At 42.8% G+C, this 22,356-nt stretch overlaps 1 long non-coding RNA gene across 6 annotated transcripts in view; it reads right to left on the bottom strand.

The window, feature by feature from the left end:
- Window positions 1–22,356, bottom strand: part of LOC137312873 (uncharacterized) — a 38,906-nt gene that overhangs the window by 16,062 nt on the left and 488 nt on the right. For 5 of the 6 annotated variants that reach the window (XR_010960903.1, XR_010960902.1, XR_010960906.1 and 2 more), the window contains exons 2-4: window positions 19,532–19,608; window positions 16,108–16,344; window positions 12,534–12,629 (exon numbers count right to left, since the gene is read on the bottom strand). This is a non-coding gene — a long non-coding RNA (uncharacterized lncRNA). The remainder of the gene's footprint in view (window positions 1–12,533; window positions 12,630–16,107; window positions 16,345–19,531; window positions 19,609–22,356) is intronic. The other variant, XR_010960907.1, reaches the window with a different exon arrangement.

The raw sequence follows: 22,356 nt of genomic DNA, 5'->3' as shown, positions 1-22,356 counted from the left end.
TAAATAAACAGTTAAATGGACATTGTGGGTATATGGTGGGTTTATATATCATTAAATCCACTGTTTAATACACATTGTGGGTAAATGGTGGGTTTATATCATATTAAATACAATGTTAAATGGACAGTGTGGGTAAATGGTGGGATTATTTATCATTGAATGCAGTGTTAAATTGGCAGTTTAGGTCAATCCTGTGAATTTCCACATTAAATACACTATTAAATGGACAGTGTGGGTAAATGTTAGGTTGATAAAGCATTAAATACACTGTTAAATCGACGGTTTTGGTAAATGGTGGGTTTGCGTGGAGTCAGGGTGTGTTAATTGAAATTTCTAAAATGATAAAAGGATTCAATAGAGAATTACATAGAATTACATAGAACATATGGCATTGTAAAAGGCCATTCGGACCAACATGTCCATACGACACACGAGACTCCACCCCCTACTTCTTCTATCCCTACCACCATATCCTTATATTCCTTTATCCGTCGCTTGTTTATCTAAGTTTCGTAAATGCATCTATTCTCGTCGCTTCAACCATTCTCTGGGTGAAAAATTTCTGATGAATTCCCTATTGGATTTACCCCCAGAACCCTCTGCTCCTCTCCCCGATTTAGACACTTATTATCCAAGCAGTTTGTGGCCCCCTTATTTTTCCTACTAAAATGTAATACCTCACACTCATTAGGTACAGATAATGCATTTCGTCTGATGGAGGATTCCAGAACAAGGGGACACAATATTAAAATTAGCACTCGGCCGTTCAGGAGTGAAATCTGGACGCAATTTTTTTCACACAAAGTTTACTGGAAATGTGGAATTCCCTCCTCCAAAAGGTTGTGGATTCTGGGTCAACTGAAATTTTCACGGTTGTTAGAGGCAGATTTTTTTTGTTCACGGTGTGAAACGAAATCGATCAAGGGCAGGTAAATAGAATTCAGGTTGCAGAGCGGTCATGATCTAATTAAATGGGAGAACAGATTCGAGGGGCTGAATGGTCTACTCCTGTTCCTATGTTCTTATATTTAAACATGTGCTGGATTCCGGAATTTGGCGAATGTGAAATTTAATTAGAGTTTCTGTGCAATGACTTCAGCAACTGGAGGGTTTACACGATCCCTTTACATGGTTGTATCGTAGTATCATAATAGGTACATCACAGGAGTCCTTTCGGCCCATGATGCCTGTGCTGGCTCTTTGAAAGAGCTTTCAAATTAGTCCCTTTTCCATTCTCTTTCCCCAAAGCCCTGTAATTTTTTCCTTCAAGTTTTTATCCAATTCCCCTTTGAAATTTAGTGTTGAATCTCTCTTTTTGCCCCTCTTATTTCCACCTTTTTTTTTGATCTCCTCTGTTCCTTCTGTATTCAGCCTGGTTCACTCCTGTATTATAAACCTTACATTCGTCATAAGCCTCAGTTTTCTGTTTCATTTTAATATCTCTCTCTTTAGTCATCCAGGGAGCTCCAGCTTTGGATTCCCTTCCTTTCCCCCTCGTTAGGATGTGTCTGCACTGTGCCCGAACCAAGTAGGCTCTGACTGGCTGTTTTTATTTAAGGCAGAGCTCCATCGGTTCTGAACTTCGCAGAATTCCAGGTGAGTAAAGATCAGAGAATCGGTGCAAGAGAATCGAAGGTAAACGTTGTTAAATATAGTTTTGTAAACACTCCCATTGTTCCACCCTGTGTCCAGTCAGAATTAAACAGTGAAACCCCGAAACCAACCTGCGATTTTATTACGTGGCCGGTTAAAAGTTCAGTACAAGAGATTCTGTATCTGTAGATTTTAAATACTAAGTTCCTGAAATTGATGCTTTTTGTAGCTGCCGCGATGCTGAACTGATGTGTCGAGGATTCTGGATCGCAATTCACCTCCCCTCACCCCCCAAACCCACGTTATCATAAGAATCTTGTGCAGTCGATAAACAGAGAGACAGGTCAGGACATCGCACTCTCTGGCGCCGTTTCGGAGTCTCCGCCTCTGCCGTGCGAGTCCCAGCAGTTCTCCCGCACCCACCTGGCAGGACAAGGCAATACTTGCACAGAAGGTTGTTTTTTGATATGTGTGTTTGACAGTGCAGTCCTTCTAACACATCTGCTTTTACCGCAGCAATGCACAAACACAGCCTGCCGGCTCCGGGCATTTTATTGGTGCATTTTGAAGTACCCCTTCTACCGTGTTCTGGATTGTGCCGAGATTGCCTGAATTTACCCGCTACTCGGGGAGAAGATTATGTACTGGGTTGTTCCTGTCCGTCATTACTTTCCTTTAATTCCTGTCGTCACTTGTTCAATGCATTATTTACCAACATTATCAGGAAAGATTTAACAGGCTGTGACTCTGTTCTCTTTTAAGTTGAAGACGGAGAGGTGACCTGATTGAGGTCTTTAATATTCGGAAGGAGTTCCATAGGTCCGACCGAGAGAGGATGCTACCAATTGAGGGCGGTCCAAAACTAGAGGCCATGAATATTAGATAGTTACTAATGACACCACGATATAATTCAGGAGAGACATCTTATACAATAGCGAGAATGTGCAATTCGCTACCACGTGGAATGGTTGAGGCGAAAATTGCAAATGCATTTAAGGGGAAGGTAGATAAATACACGAGGGGGCTAGAAATAGAAAGATAAGTTGATAGGGTGCGATGCAATAGTGTGGGACAACGCTAGTGTTGAGCATAAATACAGTCAAAGACCTGTTGGGACAAATGGGCTGTTCCTGAGCTGTAAAATGCTATGTAATTCAATTAATATTTTAATTACACCAGCTCTTTCATCAACACAGATGCAGTCAGTAATAACAACCCTATATTGAGCAGGGATACTGTCAGAATTATCAGCCCTATAATGAGCAGGGATACTGTCAGTAAAAACAGGCCGATAATGAGCAGGGATACTCTCAGTAATAACAGCGCTATATTGAGCACAGATACAGTCAGTAATATCAGAGCTATATTGAGCACAGGTACAGTCAGTAATATCAGCTCTATGATCAATACAGGTAATCTCAGAAGTATAAGCTGTATACTGTCAGTTGTATCATCTCTGTAATCAACACAGATACTGTCAGTAAAATCAGCTCTATAATCAATACAGATCCTGTCAGTATATCAGCTGTATAATCAATATAGATACTCTCAGTAATATCAGCTCTATAATCAGTAGAGACACTGTCAGTAATATCATCTCTATAATCAGTACAGATACTGTCATCAATATCATCTCTATAATCAGTACAAATACTGTCATTAATATCAGCCCTGTAATCAGTACATACACTGTCAGCAATATCATCCTTACTGTCATTAAGAGCAGTTCTAAAATGAGTACAGATACTGTCAGTAATATCATCGTTGTAATCAATACCGATACTCTCATTAATATCAGCTCTATAATCAGTGGAGATACTGACATTAATATCAGATCTGTAATCAACACATGTCCGTAATATCGGCTCTATAATTAATACCGATACTGTCAATAATATCAGCACTTTTTAGTTTCACAATTGCTATGCTGAGATATGAACTCACGATCCGAGCGCTGTTCTATTACCAATAGGCTTGCACTTTGAAACAGTCTCGAATCGCCAACATGCCACATTCATTCGCCACATTATATCAGGGACTCTGAGTTCGCTCTGATGCTCAGACTCGGGATATCAACACCTCCCCCCACACCCCGGTTTTCGTGCCATTCGGGTGGTTTCTTTCCCACATAAACCGGGTAAGAAGAATCCAATCCCTTTGAACCCCAGATCCCCACTCCTCATAAAGAGTAGAGTGGATTAAACCTCCTCCCGCACTGAGGGGCCAATCAGAGATTTATGAATCCATTCTCATCCCACACTTAGAGGCCAATCAGAGACCCGCACTTTCCAGCAGCCACCGGGAACCCTGGGTGTTGTCACTCCCCCAAACGCAGAAGCAGAGGAGACAGAGGGGCATTCTGGGAGAAGTCAGCTCAGTCACCTCCACTGAGCAGTGGGCAGCAGAAGAAGCCCTTCAGTGACGACCAGGAGGAAAAGCATCCAGCAAATGAGACAGAGGGGCATTCTGGGAGAAATGGGCTCAGTCACCTCCAATGAACAGTGGGCAGCAGAAGAACTGGTATCGAGGAGCAGTTAAACCCGAAACACAACACTTGTGTTTCCCTCCCTCCTCCTCTAACCAAAAAAAAGAGGCACTGTGAGGAGGGCAAGCAAGTTGACTAGGAGGAGGATCGAAGTCACAGCCAACAGGTAAATGATTGGCTGGAGACTGGTAAGCTCTTTTTCTTTCCTTTTTTTTGACATTGTCGTTGTTGTTAAGCTAAATTAAGGGTTAAGTCATGGCAGGAGATCCCAGAGCCGTGTCATGTTCCTCTTGTGGGATGTGGGAATTCACGGATCCTTCCTGTGTCCCTGGTTCCTTCACCTGCGGGAAGTGTGTCCAGCTGCAGCTACTGTTTGACCGTTTGACGGCTCTGGAGCAGCGGATGGACTCACTTTGGGGCATCCACGATGCTGAGGAAGTCGTGGATAGCACGTTCAGTGAGTTGGTCACACCACAAATAAAAATTACTGAGGGAGATAGTGAATGGGTGAACAACAGACAGAGGAAGAGTAGGAAGGCAGTGCAGGGATCCCCTGCGGTCATCTACCCTCCAAAACAGGTATACCGTTTTGGATACTGTTGGGGGAGATGGCTCACCAGGGGAAGGTGACAGCGGCCAGGTTCATGGCACCGTGGCTGGCTCTGCTGCACAGGGGGGCAGGAAAAAGAGTGGCAGAGCTATAGTGATAGGGGTCTCGATTGTAAGGGGAATAGACAGGCGTTTCTGTGGACGCAACCGAGACTCCAGGATGGTGCCAGAGTCAGGGATGTCTCCGAGCGGCTGCAGGACATTCTGGAGGGGGAGGGTGAACAGCCAGTTGTCGTGGTGCATATAGGTACCAACGATATAGGTAAAAAACGGGACGAGGTCCTACAAGCTGAATTTCGGGAGTTAGGAGTTAAAGAAAAAAGTAGGACCTCAAAGGTAGTAATCTCAGGATTGCTACCAGTGCCACGGGCTAGTCAGAGTAGGAATGACAGGATAGCTACGATGAATACTTGGCTTGAGAGATGGTGCAAGAGGGAGGAATTCAAATTCCTGGGCCATTGGAACCGGTTCTGGGGGAGGTGGGAGCAGCACAAATTGGACGGTCTGCATCTGGGCAGGACTGGAACCAATGTCCGAGGGGGACTGTTTGCTAATGCTGTTGGGGAGGGTTTAAACTAATGTGGCAGGGGGATGGGAACCGATGCAGGAAGTCAGTGGGAAGTAAAGTGGTGACAGAAACAAAAGGCAGTAAGGGAGAGTGTACGAAACATGACCGGACAGATGGTCTGAGAAAGCAGGGCAAAGACTAAGTGAAGTCCAAATTAAACTGCATTTATTTCAATGCAAGAAGTCTGATGGGCAAGGCAGATGAACTCAGGGCATGGATGGGTACATGGGACTGGGATGTTATAGCTATTACTGAAACATGGCTAAGGGAGGGGCAGGACTGGCAGCTCAATGTTCCAGGGTACAGATGCTATAGGAAAGATAGAGCGGGAGGTAAGAGAGGAGGGGGAGTTGCGTTCTTGATTAGGGAGAACATCACGGCAGTAGTAAGAGGGGATATATCGGAGGGTTCGCCCACTGAGTCGATATGGGTAGAACTTAAAAATAAGAAGGGAGAGATCACTTTGATAGGATTGTACTACAGACTCCCAAATAGTCAACGGGAAATTGAGGAGCAAATAAGTAAGGAGAATACAGACAGCTGCAAGAAAAATAGGGTGGTAATAGTAGGGGACTTTAACTTTCCCAACATTGACTGGGACAGCCATAGCATTAGGGGCTTGGATGGAGAGAAATTTGTTGAGTGTATAAAGGAGGAATTTCTCATTCATTATGTGGATAGCCCGACTAGATAGGGGGCAAAACTTGACCTCCTCTTGGGAAATAAGGAAGGGCAGGTGACAGAAGTGTTAGTGAGGGATCACTTTGGGACCAGTGATCATAATGCCATTAGTTTTAAGCTGGCTATGGAGAAGGATAGGTCTGGCCCAAAAGTTAAAATTATAAATTGGGGAAAGGCCAATTTTGTTTGGTATTTGACAGGAACTTTCAGAAGTTGATTGGGAGAGTCTGTTGGCAGGCAAAGGGACGTCTGGTAAGTGGGAGGCTTTCAAAAGTGTGTTAACCAGGGTTCAGGGTAAGCATATTCCTTATAAAGTGAAGGGCAAGGCTGGTAGAAGTAGGGAACCTTGGATGACTCGGGAGATTGAGGCCCTAGTCAAAAAGAAGAAGGAGGCATATGACATGCATAGACAGCTGGGATCAAGTGGATCCCTTGAAGAGTATAGAGATTGCCGGAGTAGAGTTAATAGAGAAATTAGGAGGGCAAAAAGGGGACATGAGATTGCTTTGGCAGATAAGGCAAAGGAGAATCCAAAAAGCTTCTACAAATGCATAAAGGGCAAAAGAGTAACTGGGGAGAGAGTCGGGCCTATTAAAGATCAACAAGGTCATCTATTGGCGGAACCACAAGAGATGGGTGAGATCCTGAATGAATATTTCAGATCGGTATTTACGGTTGAGAAAGGCATGGATGTTAGAGTACTTGGGGAAATAAATAGTGATGTCTTGAGGAGTGTAAATATTACAGAGAGGGAGGTGCTGGAAGTCTTAACGCGCATCAAGGTAGATAAATCTCCGGGTCCTGATGAAATGTATCCCAGGACGTTATGGGAGGTTAGGGAGGAAATTGCGGGTCCCCTAGCAGAGATATTTGAATCATCGACAACCACAGGTGAGGTGCCTGAAAATTGGAGGGTAGCAAATGTTGTGCCTTTGTTTAAGAAGGGCGGCAGGGAAAAGCCTGGGAACTACAGACCGGTGAGCCTGACATCTGTAGTGGGTAAGTTGTTAGAGGGTATTCTGAGGGACAGGTTCTACAGGCATTTGGAGAGGCAGGGACTGATTAGAAACAGTCAGCGTGGTTTTGTGAGAGGAAAATCATGTCTCACGAATTTGATTGAGTTTTTTGAAGGGGTAACCAAGAAGATAGATGAGGGCTGTGCAGTAGACGTGGTCTACATGGACTTTAGCAAAGCCTTTGACAAGGTACCGCATGGTAAGTTGTTTCGTTAGTTTAAATCTCACGGGATCCAAGGTGAGGTAGCCAATTGGATACAAAATTGGCTTGACGACAGAATACAGAGGGTGGTTGTCGAGGGTTGTTTTTCAGACTGGAGGCCTGTGACCAGCGGTGTGCCTCAGGGATCGGTGCTGGGTCCGCTGTTATTTTTTGTTTATATTAATGATTTGGATGAGAATTTAGGAGGCATGGTTAGTAAGTTTGCAGATGACACCAAGATTGGTGGCATTGTGGACAGTGAAGAAGGTTATCTAGGATTGCAACGGGATCTTGATAAATTGGGCCAGTGGGCCGATGAATGGCAGATGGAGTTTAATTTCGATAAATGTAAGGTGATGCATTTTGGTAGATCGAATCAGACCAGGACCTACTCCGTTAATGGTAGGGCGTTGGGGAGAGTTATAGAAAAAAGAGATCTAGGAGTACAGGTTCATAGCTCCTTGAAAGTGGAGTCACAGGTGGATAGGGTGGTGAAGAAGGCATTCAGCATGCTTGGTTTCATTGGTCAGAACATTGAATACAGGAGTTGGGATGTCTTGTTGAAGTTGTAAAAGACATTAGTAAGGCCACACTTGGAATACTGTGTACAGTTCTGGTCACCCTATTATAGAAAGGATATTATTAAACTAGAAAGTGTGCAGAAAAGATTTACTAGGATGCTACCGGGACTTGATGGTTTGACTTATAGGGATAGGTTAGATAGACTGGGACTTTTTTCCCTGGATAGTAGCAGGTTAAGGTGTGATCTTATAGAAGTCTATAAAATAATGGGGGGCACAGATAAGGTAGATAGTCAAAATCTTTTCCCATAGGTAGGGGAGTCGAAAACGAGGGGACATAGATTTAAGGTGAGAGGGGAGAGATAAAAAAAGGTCCAGAGGGGCAATTTTTTCACTCAAAGGGTGGTGAGTGTCTGGAACGAGCTGCCAGAGGCAGTAGTGGAGGCGGGTACAATTTTTTTTCTTTTAAAAAGCATTTGGAAAGTTACATGGGTAAGATGGGTCTAGAGTGATATGGGCCAAGTGCAGGCAATTGGGACTAGCTTAGTGGTATAAACTGGGCGACATGGACATGTTGGGCCCAAGGGCCTGTTTCCATGTTGTAAACTTCTATAACACTGAGTCCGATTGTCAGGGTCTCACTGCAGCCCAGACTGAGACCCACCCTGGGACCTTCCTTTCTGTACATTTGTCCACTGTCCCACTGCAGCCCAGACTGAGCCCCACCATGAGGCCTTCCTGTCTGTACATTTACTCAGTGTCCCACTGCAGTCCAGACTTAGCCCCACCCTGGGCCCTTCTGTACATTGAGTGTCCCATTGCAGCCCAGACTGAAAACCGCCATGGGCACTTTATTTCTGTTCATTGACCCAGTGTCCCACTGAAGACCAGGCTGAGTCCTACCCTGGTCCCTTCCTGTATCTACATTGACCCAGTGTCTCATTGCAGCCCAGACTGAATCCTGCCCTGATCCCATCCTGTCTGTAGATTGACAAAATCCCCATTAGGGAATATTTAGCCCCGGATATCCTGCAGAATCAGCGCTGTGGGACCGGGTGACTGAGTCTCGGGATCCTGTCGCTGCGCCTCTGACTTCACAATGGGAGACAACTCTCGCTCAGCTCGGGCTTAAAACCTGGAGCGCGGCCCGTGAATGGGGAGGGACAGGGAATCGGGCAAAATGATCAAGGACTGAGAGCACATCGCTTTTAAACAGAGACAGAATGATCCGGGACTGATCGCTCACCCCTTTTAAACAGGGACAGAATGATTCGGGACTGATCGCTCACCCCTTTTAAACAGGGACAGAATGATCCGGGACTGATCGCTCACTCCTTTTAAACAGGGACAGAATGATCCGGGACTGATCGCTCACCCCTTTTAAACAGAGACAGAATGATCCGGGACTGATCGCTCACCCCTTTTAAACAGGGACAGTGTGATCCGGGACTGATCGCTCACCCCTTTTAAACAGGGACAGTGTGATCCGGGACTGATCGCTCACCCCTTTTAAACAGGGACAGAATGATCCGGGACTGATCGCTCACCCCTTTTAAACAGAGACAGAATGATCCGGGACTGATCGCTCACCCCTTTTAAACAGGGACAGAATGATCCGGGACTGATCGCTCACCCCTTTTAAACTGGGACAGAATGATCCGGGACTGATCGCTCACCCCTTTAAAACAGGGACAGAATGATCCGAGAGTGACAGCACATCCCTTTTAAACAGGGACAGCATGATCCGGGAGTGACAGCACGCCCCTTTTAAACAGGGACAGAATGATCCGGGACTGACAGCACATCCCTTTTAAACAGGGACAGAATGATCCGGGAGTGACAGCACGCCCCTCTTAAAGAGACACAGAATGAATCGGGACTGATCGCTCACCCCTTTTAAACAGAGACAGAATGATCCGGGACTGATCGCTCACCCCTTTTAAACAGGGACAGAATGATCCGGGATTGATCGCTCCCCCCTTTTAAACAGAGACAGAATGAATCGGGACTGATCGCTCACCCCTTTTAAACAGAGACAGAATGATCCGGGACTGATCGCTCACCCCTTTTAAACAGGGACAGAATGATCCGGGACTGATCGCTCACCCCTTTTAAACAGGGACAGAATGATCCGGGACTGATCGCTCACCCCTTTTAAACAGGGACAGAATGATCCGGGACTGACAGCACACCCCTTTTAAACAGGGACAGCATGATCCGGGAGTGACAGCACGCCCCTCTTAAAGAGACACAGAATGAACCGGGACTAACAGCACATCCCTTTTAAACAGACAAAGAATGATCCGGGACTGACAGCACACCCCTTTTAAACAGGGACAGCATGATCCGGGAGTGACAGCACGCCCCTCTTAAAGAGACACAGAATGAACCGGGACGAACAGCACATCCCTTTTAAACAGACAAAGAATGATCCGGGACTGACAGCACATCCCTTTTAAACAGGGACAGCATGATCCGGGAGTGACAGCACGCCCCTCTTAAAGAGACACAGAATGAACCGGGACTAACAGCACATCCCTTTTAAACAGACAAAGAATGATCCGGGACTGACAGCACACCACTTTTGAACAGACACAGAATGACTCGGGATTGGTTAAAGGAAAGAAACAGAAAGTCGGGATAAACGGGCCATTGTCAGGTTGGCAGGGTGTTACTGGTGGGGTGTCGCAGGGGTCAGTGCTTGGGCCTCAGCGATTTACAATCTATATTGATGAATTAGTTGAAGGGACAGTGTAAAATGTCCAAGTTCGCTGACGATACAAAGCTCGGTTGGAAAGTAATTTGTGAGGAGGACACAAAGAGTCTGTGAAAGGATATAGACAGATTAAGTGAGTGGACAAGACGGTGATAGTTGTGGCATAATGTGTGGAAATGTGAGGATATTCACTTTGGAAGGAAGGATAGAAAAACAGAATATTTTTTAAATGGTGGAAGACTATTAAATGTTGGTGTTCACAGAGAATTGGGTGTCCTTGTATAAGAAACTCAAAAATGTAGTATGCAGCTAGAGCAGGTAATTCGGAGAGCAAATGGCATGTTGGCCTTTATTGCAAGGGGGTTCGAGTACAAGAGGAGGGAAGAATTACTACAGCTGTACACGGCTTTAGTGAGACCTCACCTGAAGTATTGCGTCCAGTTTTGGTCTCCTTATCTAAGGACGGGTATGCTTGCCTGGAGGCGGTGCAACGAGGGTTCACTAGATTAATTCCTGGGATGAGAGGGTTGTCCTCTGAGAAGAGATTGAGCAGATTGGGCCTGTACTCTCAGGAGTTTAGAAGAATGATAGTGATCTAATTGAAACATATAAGATTATGATGGGGCTTGACAGGTTAGATGCTGAGAGATTGATTCCCCTAAATGGAGATTCTAAAACTAGGTTGCATTGTCTCAGGATAAGGGGTCGGCCATTCAAGACTGAGATGAGAATGAATTTCTTCACGCAGAGTGTTTTGAATTTTTGGACCTCTCTACCCCAGAGGGCTGTGGATGATGAGTCTTTGAATATATTCAAGGCTGAGATCGATAGATTTTTTGAATTGTGATCAAATTCCCTCCTATCTCCTCTCTGACTTCATTTAACAGTCTCGGGTGCGTTATTTCTCAGTGACTTATCCACCTCGGCTATTAAATTCAGATCCCAATCCTTTTCTACAGTTATCTCGAAATATGGTCCCACATGCTCCACTGTTACAACAACATTTTCACATCTGCCATCACTTTTAGAAACTAAATGAAATGTGTTGTTTCTCCCCAAAACCTCATCCATCACAGCCCAATCTTATAGATACTAGATCACATCTCTCATCAATCTAACTTTCCAAATGTGTTTGGAATGATTTGTAGATTCACAGACATAACACACAATCTGAACTCCAATTCATTGGACTGTTGATCTGTTCTCGTTTTTCTTTGCTTTTAATATTAAGTTACGTCTTCTGTCACGACTTCAAAACCTCCTTCCTTTTTCCTGCTCATAAATTTTCACTATTTCACAAATCTTCTGTTCCTGCTCCAACAGTTTTATTATTTCCACTCTCCAGTCTCAGATCCGGATATTTCACACGATCCAGTCCTATCAGGTGAAACCCTCCCACTGCTCTATATACCCAGTCTGTTAAACCGTTGTTGTTTGTCGGTTCAGTTCGTAACCGTCCCTCCACTTCGTCCTGAACTAACCCTGTGCTCCCAAAAACATGAACCCTTCCCTCCAGTTCCATCCCTGCAGCCGGACATTGACCTGCCTCATATTGTCCTCCTTAAGCAGCCCAGCGCAAAACAATCCAGAGATCACCACGTTAAGGCCTAGTTTTTCAGTCTAGAGCTCAAATGTTAATATTCCCTCTCTCAACGGAGCTCTTTCCTTGTTATTGGTTCCGGCCATGACTATTTTCCGCTCTGCTTTCCTTCCCAGAGAGTGTCCCACCTGTTCCAGGAAGTTCTTCGCTCTGACACCAGGAAGGTAACTTACTTATTGGGACTGCATAGAGCTGCGGAAGAATTTGTTTATTCGCCTGACTATCGCTCTCCTATTCATGTGCCCAACTTGCCTCTCACACATGCCCCTACTCCCTGGTTTCACACTATTATTCAGAAGGACCATCCTGGGTCGCTGTCGCTATCCACCTTACAGTCGAAACACCAGATATCTATTGAACAGTTCCAGCACTGAGATCCCTCCATCTATGACTGCACTGGCCCACTGGATTTTCACTCACTTCCCTCTATCAACACAGTATCTGCTCGGTTTCCTCTTCCTGAGTGAGCTGTAGGTTCTTGCTCGTGATCAGTACCCTTTATCAGGATATAATTGATATTGTAAAGGTTGATCTGAACCTACCGGTGACTATTCTCATTCTTGTTGATGAAGTTGGATCTTCTCCCCTGTTTGGACCTTCAGCCATGGTGGTGACAGGCGTTCCAAGATTCTGCTGCTCTGTAATAAATATATTAATAGCAGGGTTAGACGGAAATATTAAGATGAGAAGGATAAAACATCGCCTTGTCGCGATATCAAGTCCCTACTCCCCCATCAGCACAACAATTGTTAGCTCTGGGATCAAGCATTTCCCGACTGTTACCAACAACTCTCCACATCAGGTGCGGCACAGACAGCTGGCCAGGGAAAACCAATGAGTCCCGCAGACCTCCACAACCAGTTCTAGACGGCCGAGATTCTGCACTGGGAGCATCCATTGGTAAGATTTAGTCTCCGTGCAGGACAGCACCAGATTATCCCTGAGCTGGTGAATATTCTGAAGAGCAATATGGAGCGAGGTGATGAGTTCAATGATTCTTCACTCGGTGTTACCCAGTCTGGCGCTATTGTATTATTTTATTCACAGATTTGTTGCAATTTTTTGATTTGTTGAGTTTTGATATTAAATTCTGGCATTTTATGAACCTGATATCTACCTACATACACAATACGGAGCTGGGTGTGATTTCTCTGCTCTCTCTGGGTAGTGACATTGTCCGTGTGTTCATGGAGATGTGTTTTGGTTGGTGCTTCTATTTGAATATATTTACCATATCTCTCACGGTATCAGCACCTGACTAACGTTTGCCGATGACACAAAGATTGGTGGCATTGTCAGCAGTGTAGATGAAAACATGAAATTACAAAGCGATATTGATAGAATAGGTGAATGGGTAAAACTGTGGCAAATGGAATTCAATGTAGACAAATGTGAGATCATTCACTTTGGTTCAAGAATGGATAGAAGAGGGTACATTCTAAATGGTAAAATGTTAAAAACAGTGGATGTCCAAAGGGACCTCGGGGTTCAGGGACATCGATCATTGCAGTGTCATGAACAGGTGCAGAAAATAATCAATAAGGCTAATGGAATGCTGGCCTTTATATGTCGAGGACTGGAGTACAAGGGGGCAGAGGTCATGCTGCAGCGATACAAAACTCTGGTCAGACCGCACCTGGAGTACTGTGAACAATTCTGGGCACCGCACCTTCGGAAGGACATGTTGGCTTTGGAGGGAGTGCAGCGTAGGTTTACTGGAATGATACCCATACTTCAAGGGTTAAGTTACGAGGAGAGATTACACAAATTGGGGTTGTATTCTCTAGAGTTTCGAAGATTAAGGGGTGATCAGTTCGAAGTTTATCAGATATTAAGGGGAACGGATGGGGTGGATGGAGAGAAACTATTTCTGCTGGTTGGGGAATCTTGGAGGTGGGGGCACAGTCTAAAAAATAGAGCCAGACCTTTCAGGAGCGAGATTAGAAAACGTTTCTACACACAAAGGGTGGTAGAAGATTGGAACTCTCTTCTGCAAACGGCAATTGACACTAACTCAATTGCTAAATTTAAATGTGAGATATATAGCTTTTTGGCAATCAAAAGTATTCAGGGATATGGGCCAAAGGCGGTTTTATGGAGTAAGATCACAGATCAGCCATGGTATTATCAAATGGCGGAGCAGGCACGAGGGGCTGAATGGCCTACTCCTGTTCCTGTTTTTCCTATGTTTCCGAATTTTACACCGTTCAATAAAATTAACACTAATGTATAATGTTATCAATCGTGTAATCTTAAACTGGTGCTGCACAGTTATCTTTGGATTATCTTTAGGGGTCTTACAATCTCAAAAACCACCACAAATATATAAGTTGTCGATTTGAGGGCTGTTTTACAATCATAATTCTCTATTGTGTGTTTGTCTCTCTGTGTGTGCGCAAAGGCAAGAGCAACAAATTAAACTATCAGTCCCGGTGCTTGCCTTTCCACACTGTCGGAATGTAAAAGCGATTCATCTCGGTCAGTAAATTTCTATAAACTATAGTTGAAGTTTTCTCGAGCATAAATGTGCAGCCAAGATTGAGACCTTGTAAGATGCAGTTATCTGTTGTTTCAGTCACGCTCACACTAGTGTAATAAACGGACAACAGCAACAAAAACTTACATTTACACCTACACTAATTACATTAGTTTAATCAAATACAAGATTCATTTGAGCAGTTACTTCCTTTTTTATATAAAGCCTAGAGATCGGGCCCTAAAACCTGTTGGTAATTTGAATGGTTACTTTTTATGTAAAGATTAGTGATGGACCCTCCGACCTGTTGGGAATTTCAGTCGCTACTTTTTCTAAAGATTAGTGATGGGCCCACCGACCTGTTGGTAATTTGAGTTGTTAGTTTTATTTAAAGATTAGTGTTGGACACTCCCACCTGTTGGTAATTTCAGTGGTTAATTTCGTTATAAAGACTTGAGATGGACCCTCCTTCCTGATTGTAATTGGAATTGTTACCTTTTCGATAAAAATTAGTGGTGAGGCCCTGCTACCTATTTGTAATTTATGTCGTTACTTTTTACACAAAAAATACTGATGGACCCTCCTACCAGTTGGTAATTTAGATTGTTACTTTTTATATGAAGAATAGTGATGGATCCTCGTGCCTGTTGCTAATTACAGTAGTGACTTTTTATATAAAGATTAGTGATGGACACTCCTGCCTTTTGGTAAGTTTTTTTATGTGGACTAGTGATGAGGCCTCCAAACTGTATATATTGGAAGTAACTACTCAAATTATCAAAATTAACGATCAGGAACCTCCTTTCTCTGTGAAAGATGGTTTCAGCCCTGAAGCTGTTTCTCTTTAAAACAGTCCTGCAGTTTACTTCTGCCTGAAGGGATAGGCCTCTTTTTCTTCAGTTGAGCAAATCTAACAGCCAACATCCTCAATAACTTATTTTTCGAAAAAAGGTGAAGTCCTTGCTCCATTCTCCCACCTAATTCGCATTAAACTAATTAATTATAATTAATCAGGAGCAAGTTTTGTCTCCGATTTTGTTCCTATCCTGTGATTGGATGGCGTTGAGTCCGGCCTCGGGTCAGCTGAGGCTGATTTCCCAGGTGTCCGGCAGAGAGCGATAATCGGCTATTGCGAATGTGTTAACCCTTTACTGAGCTGAACTGTGTGTTCCACCAGTCTTTGATCAGTTCAATGCAAGTGTGCCGGGAAACATAACGGTTCAGTGAGTAAGAAGAGCAAGTTTCACAGTTACAAATAAATGCACATGGAGTGAGAAAGGCCAGTTTCCCACTCCTGTTCACTGAATATCAAATTCTAACATGGGGAGGAAACACCGCAAGGCGAGGATGGTGTAAATCTCCAGAGTTCGTGTTCCTGCTATCTGTCCTGTAACCGCTTTAAAATGTGTCTGAGCGGAGATTGGTGGGGTCCAAGAAGGTATAAGCCCTCAAATTCTAGGTGTAATGTAGCCACCCTTCAGTCAGTGTTTGAACGAACAATTCGTGAATTGTTCAATCCGCGAGGAATGGAGAGCTCCCGACGCCGGGGAACATATCTGACCGCGGGAAATCGACTTTACAAAAGAGGAAGGGGCAGAAGAACTTATTTAAAATGCAAATTGACATTACATTAACATTACCTTGATCCCGTCTCTCAATGTCCGTGCAGATTTTACAAATTATTCCCTTGTTGTTTCATTACAACCAATCGAGTACAAGTTCCTTGCTTTATTTTAGCAGTTCACAACTTGGGAATTTGATCTGATCCTTGGTATGTGAGATTAAGAGCTCCACACTCTGTGAAAGCTGCTGCCAGACATCAGGATGGATTTCAACACAAACATTCCTCATCTGTTTCAGAACAGGGAGCGGCCTTTCTGGTGGAATCAAATCGAAGCGGGTTAACAATTCGCTGCCAGTAAAGCAGATACATGGTTAGAAATAAATTGTTACATTTGCATCAGGGACATTGTTTGCTGAAAATCCCATCGATTTTCGGATGTTTGCGCTTTCAACCCTGGGGCCAAGAGCCAGTGTTTTGTCAGTGAGCTGAGGACAGGCTGTTTCTGTAAATGAGGACATTAACCGTTTAACCTCCGAATTAAACTCTTGTTGAGCATCAATCACCTCAATCACTGGGGGAACGAGTACTGACATTCCACAGTTACATTTATCAGAGTAAATATTCAGCAGATACACCAGTTACATTGTTAATTCCGGAAAGGACCATTCCTGGACTGTGATTGGTATAAGGATTGGATTTCTCCCATTTTCAGAGGGTTCACAGACAGAATACAAAAACAACTCCACAGGTTGGAAGTGTCCAAAGAGAGAAAGTATTTGAGCACAGATTGTGGTGATAATTCCGAGGGACGGATTGTTGTGATCAATCCCAGGAACATATTGTGGTGATAATTCCGAGGGATGGATTATTGTGAACAATTGTCGAAACGGATTGCTGTGATAAATCCTAGGGACAGATTGTGGTTATAACCCCGAGGGTCTGATTGTTGTGATCAATCCCAGGGACAGATTGTGGTTATAACCCCGAGGGTCTGATTGTTGTGATCAATCCCAGGGACAGATTGTGGTTATAACCCCGAGGGACGGATTGTAGTGATCAATCCCAGGGACAGATTGTGGTGATTATCCCGAGGGACGGATTGTTGTGATCAATCCCAGGGACAGATTGTGGTGATAATTCCGAGGGACGGATTGTTGTGATCAATCCAAGGGACAGATTGTGGTGATAATTAAATACTCTGTTAAGTGGACAGTTTGGGTAAATGGTGGGTTTATATATCATTAAGTACACTGTTAAATGGACAGTGTGGGTAAATGTTCAGTTAATAGATCATCAAATACATTTTTCAATGGACAGTATGGATAAATGGTGGTTTTATATATCATTAAATACACTGTTAAATGGACAGTGTGGGTAAATGGTGGGTTTATATATCATTAAATACACTGTTCAATGGACAGTGTGGGTAAATCTTCAGTTAATAGATCATCAAATACAATTTTCAATGGACAGTATGGATAAATGGTGGTTTTATATATCATTAAATACACTGTTAAATGGACAGTGTGGGTAAATGGTGGGTTTATATATCATTAAATACACTGTTAAATAGACAGTGTGGGTAAATGGTGGGTTTCGATACAATTAAATACAATGTTAAATGGACTCACAGTCCCTGTACTGATTATCGAGCTGATACTGCTGACAGTATAAGTTTTGCTTATAGAGCTTATGCTTCTGAGATTACCTGTATTGATCATAGAGCTGATATTCCTGACAGTATCTGTATTAATTGTAGAGCTGATATTATGAACAGTATCTAATCTGAATATGGAGCTGGTATTACTGGCCTTATCTCTGCTGATTTTACATGTGATATTACTGAACGTACCTGTACTGATTATAGAGCCGATATTACTGACAGTACTTGTATTTATTATCGAGATGATATTACTGATTATATCTGCACTGATTATAGAACTGATATTAATGACAGTACTTTTATTGATTGTCGAGCTGATATTACTGAAATTATCTGTCCTGATTTGATAGAGCTTAATCGTGAGAGTATTTTGACGCTTATAGGGTTGTTCTACTGAAAATGTTTGTTTTGATTATGGAACTGATATTACTGACTGTATCTGTGCTAATATGACGCTGTTATTACTGACTGTATCTCTGCTCAATATAGCGCTGATATTACTGACAGTATCTGCGCTAATATGTCGCGGTTACTAACTGTATCTCGGCTCAATATCGCACTGATATTACTGAATGTATCTGTGCTCAAAATAGCCCTGCTTTACTGACTTTATCCCTGTTCAATATAGGGCTGATTATTCTGACAGTATCCCTGCTCAATATTGAGCTGTTACTACTGACTGTATCTGTGTTGATGAAAGAGCTGGTGTAATAAAAACATTAATTGAATGACTTAGAATTGTCCAGCTCAAGAACAGCCCATTTTTCCCACATGTCTTTGCCTGGATTTATGCTCCACACGAGCGTCCTCCCGCACGATTTCATCGCACCCTATCAACTTATTTTTCTATTTCTAGCACCCTCGTGTATTTATCTACCTTCCCCTTAAATGCATCTTAACTTTTCGCCTCAACCATTCCATGTGGTAGAGAATTGCACATTCTCACCACTCTGAGTAAGATGTCTCTCCTGAATTACATCTTGGTTTCATTAGTAACTTTCTTATATTCATGGCCTCTATTTTTGGACTGCCCTTAAGGGGAAAAATGCTCTCCAGTTCGAGCCTATGGAACCCCTTCCGAATATGAAAGACCTCTATCAGTTCACCTCTCCGTCTTCAACTGAATATAGAAAATAGACAGAGTCTGTTAAATCTTTCCTGATATTGTTGGTAAATAATGCATTGAACAAGTGACGCCAGGAATTAAAATAAAGTAATGCCAGTAAGGAACACCCAGGCCACAATCTTCTCCCATGGGAGCGGGTAAATTCAGGCAATCTCGGCACAATCCAGAGCACGGTAGAAGGGGGACTTAAAACTGCACCAATAAAATACCCGGAGCCGGCAGGCTGTGTTTGTGCATTGCTGTGCTTAAAGCAGATCAGTTAGAAGGACTGCACTGTCAAACTCACATATTAAAAAAACAACCTTTGGTGCAAGTGTTGTCTTGTCCTGCCAGGTGGGTGCGGGAGAACTGCTGGGACTCGCCCGGCAGAGGCGGAGACTCCAAAACGGCGCCAGAGAGTGCGATGTTCTGACCTGTCTCACTGTTCATCGACTGAACAACAAGATTCTTATGATAACGTGCGTTTGGTTGGGGGGTGAATTCCGATCCAGAATCCTGGACACATCAGGTCAGCATCTCGGCAGATACAAAAAGCATCAATTTCAGGGCCATAGTATTTAAAATCTACAGATACAGAATCTCTTGCACTGAACTTTTAACCGTCCCCGAAATAAAATCGCAGGTTGGTTTCAGGGTTTCACTGTTTAATTCTGACTGGACACTGGGTGGAACAATGGGTGTGTTTACTAAAGTATATTTAACAAAGTTTACCTTCGATTCCCTTGCACCGATTATCTGATCTTTACTCCCCTGGAATTCTGCGAATTGCAGAACCGATGGAGCTCAACCTGAAATACAAACAGCCAGTCAGAGCCCATTTGGTTCGGGTACGGTGTGGACATATCCCTACGAGGGGGAAAGGAAAGGCATCCAAAACTATATCACCCTGAATGACTAAAGAGATGGAGATATTTAGAAAAATGAAAATGGAGGCTAATGACGAATGTAAGGTTTATAATACAGTAGAGAACCAGGCTGAATACAGAAAGAACAGAGGAGATCGAAAAAAAAAGGTGGAAATAAGAGGGGCAAAAAAAGAGAACCAATTGTAAATTTCAAAAGGGAATTTGAAGGGAATTAAAAAACTTGAAGGAAAAATTTACAGGGCTTTGGGGAAAGAGCATGGAAGAGGGAATAATTGGAAAGGTCTTTAAAAGAGCCAGCACATGCGTCATGGGCTGAATGGACTCCTGTGCTGTACCTGCTATGATATTGCGTTGCAACCATTTAAAGGGAACAGACAATCCTTCCGTTGCTGAAGTCATTGTACGGAAACTCGAATTAAACTTCACATTCGCCAAATGCCGGAATCCAGCACATGTTTAAATATAAGAACGTCGGACCAGGAGGAGGCCATTCAGCACCTCGAATCTGTTCTCCCATTTAATTAGATCATGGCCGCTCTGTACCTGAACTCTATTTCCCTGCCCTTGACCCATTTCGCTCATACCCTGAACTAAAAAAAACTGCCGCTGTCAACCGTGAAAATTTCAGTTGACCCAGAATCCACAACCTTTTGGAGGAGGGAATTCCACATTTCCAGTAAACTTTGTGTGAAAACGTGCGTCCAGATTTCACTCCTGAACGGCCTCGAGCTAATTTTAAGATTGTGTCCCCTTGTTCTGGATTCCTCCATCAGAGGAAATGCCTCCTCTGTACCTAATGAATGTGAGGTATTAGATTTTAGTAAGAAAAATAAGGGGGTCACATACTGCTTGGATAATAAGTGTCTAGATAGGGTAGATGAGCAGAGGGTTCTGGGGGTAAATCCAATGGGGCATTGAGCAGAAATTTCTTTACCCAGAGAGTGGTTGGAATGTGGAACTCAGTACCACAAGGCATAATTGAGGCGACTCGCATCGACGCATTTAAGGGAAGCTAAACAAACACACGACGGTTAAAGGAATAGAAGGATAATAGCGCAGATACTGTCAGTAATATCAGCGCTATATTGAGCAGAGATACAGTCAGTAATAACAGCGTCATATTAGCACAGATACAGTCAGTAATATCAGCTCCATAATCAAAACAGACATTTTCAGTATAACAACTCTATAAGCGTCAAAATACTCTCACTATTAAGCTCTATAAAATCAGCACAGATACTTTCAGTAATATCAGCTCGACAATCAATAAAAGTACTGTCATTAATATCAGTTCCTTAATCAGTGCAGATATGATCAGTAATATCAGCTCTGTAATAAATACAAGTACTGTCAGTAATATCGGCTCTCTAATCAGTGCAGATATGATCAGTAATATCAGCTCTGTAATAAATACAAGTACTGTCAGTAATATCGGCTCTATCATCAGTACAGGTACGTTCAATAATATCACATGTAAAATCAGCACAGATAAAGCCAGTAATACCAGCTCTATATTCAGATCAGATACTGTTCATAATATCAGCTCTACAATTAATACAGATACTGTCAGTAATATCAGCTCTATGATCAATACAGGTAATCTCAGAAGCATAAGCTCTACCAGCAAAACTTATACTGTCAGCAGTATCAGCTCGATAATCAGTACAGGGACTGTCAGTCCATTTAACATTGTATTTAATTATATCGAAACCCACCATTTGCCAACACTGTCAATTTAACAGTGTATTTAATGATATATAAACCCACCATTTACCCACACTGTCCATTTAACAGTGTATTTAATGATATATAAACCCACCATTACCCACACTGTCCATTTAACAGTGTACTTAATGATATATAAACCCACCATTTACCCAAACTGTCCATTTAACAGTGTATTTAATGATATATAAACCCACCATTTACCCACACTGTCCATTTAACAGTGTATTTAATAATATATAAACCCACCATTTACCCACACTGTCCATTTAACAATGTATTTAATGATATATAAACCCACCATTTACCCACACTGTGCATTTAACAGTGTATTTAATGATATATAAACCCACCATTTACACACACTGTCCACTTAACAGTGCATTTAATAATATATAAACCCACTATTTATCCGCACTGTCCATTTAACAGTGTATTAAATGATATGTAAACCAACCATTTACACACACTGTCCATTTAACAGTGTGTTTAATAATATATAAACCCACCATTTACCCACACTGTCCATTTAACTACTTGTTTAATGATAATTAATCGACCATTTTCCCACAATGTCCAATTAACTGAGTTTTCAGCAATATATAAACCCACCATTTACCCACACTGTCCATTTAACAACTTGTTTAATGATAATTAATTTACCATTTTCCCACAATGTCCAATTAACTGAGTTTTTAGCAATATATAAACCCACCATTTACCCACACTGTCCATTTAACAGTGTATTTAATGATATATAAACCCACCATCTAACCACACTGTCCATTTAACAGTGTATTTAATGATATATAAACCCACCATTCACCCACACTGTCCATTTAATAGTGTATTTAATGATATATAAACCCACCATTTACCCACACTGTCCATTCAACAGTGTATTTAATGATATATAACCCCACCATTTACTAACTATCAATTTAA

This window comes from Heptranchias perlo, unplaced genomic scaffold (assembly GCF_035084215.1).
Source record: "Heptranchias perlo isolate sHepPer1 unplaced genomic scaffold, sHepPer1.hap1 HAP1_SCAFFOLD_44, whole genome shotgun sequence".
NCBI lineage: Eukaryota > Metazoa > Chordata > Chondrichthyes > Hexanchiformes > Hexanchidae > Heptranchias > Heptranchias perlo.
The sequence above is the reverse complement of the archived record's forward strand: the minus strand, read 5'-3'. Positions and strand labels throughout refer to the sequence as shown.